At 52.4% G+C, this 513-nt stretch overlaps 1 protein-coding gene across 1 annotated transcript in view; it reads right to left on the reverse strand.

Annotated features, from left to right (window-relative positions):
• The window catches only part of Ssu72 (SSU72 RNA polymerase II CTD phosphatase homolog (S. cerevisiae)), a 36,158-nt gene that overhangs the window by 34,673 nt on the left and 972 nt on the right, over positions 1 to 513 (reverse strand). The gene's annotated exons all lie outside the window — the stretch shown is intronic.

Consider the following 513-nt stretch of genomic DNA (forward strand, 5'->3'; position numbering starts at 1 on the left):
AAAAAAAAAAAAAAAACAGGAAGTGGAGCTGTGGCTCAAGTGGTAGAGTGTTAACCTGGAGCAAAAAGAAAAAGCTAAAGACAGAGTCCAAGCCCTGAGTTCAAGCCCCAGAACATATATAAAGGTAATCCCACTGTACTATCACCTCTAAGACAACAATAAATAAAAAGAAGAAAGGAAAAACCGTAACGAAATTCGAACTACTACTACGTAACCAAATTCACGTGTGTTGCAGAAACGACTGACCGGAGGCCTCGGGGACAGGATGGGGAGATGGTTATTTACGAGATTCTCGCAAAAGCCAACAGTACGGAATACAGGGATTCATGACACTGCCATTATTTTCACCCGCGTTCCTTCAAGAGACGCCGTGGTGCGAGCGGTGCGGGGAAAGTGGAGGGACGACCAGCCCGGGGCACGGCTGGCGCCCCGGAAAGCCCGGACGCGGGGGCCGCCCCTCCTCACACCGCTCTCGGGCTTCCTCGGTGCCCGCCCCGGGGGAGGCTCCGCAGT

This window comes from Dipodomys ordii, unplaced genomic scaffold, assembly GCF_000151885.1.
Source record: "Dipodomys ordii isolate 6190 unplaced genomic scaffold, Dord_2.0 Scaffold6, whole genome shotgun sequence".
In the NCBI taxonomy this organism is placed as follows: Eukaryota; Metazoa; Chordata; class Mammalia; order Rodentia; family Heteromyidae; genus Dipodomys; species Dipodomys ordii.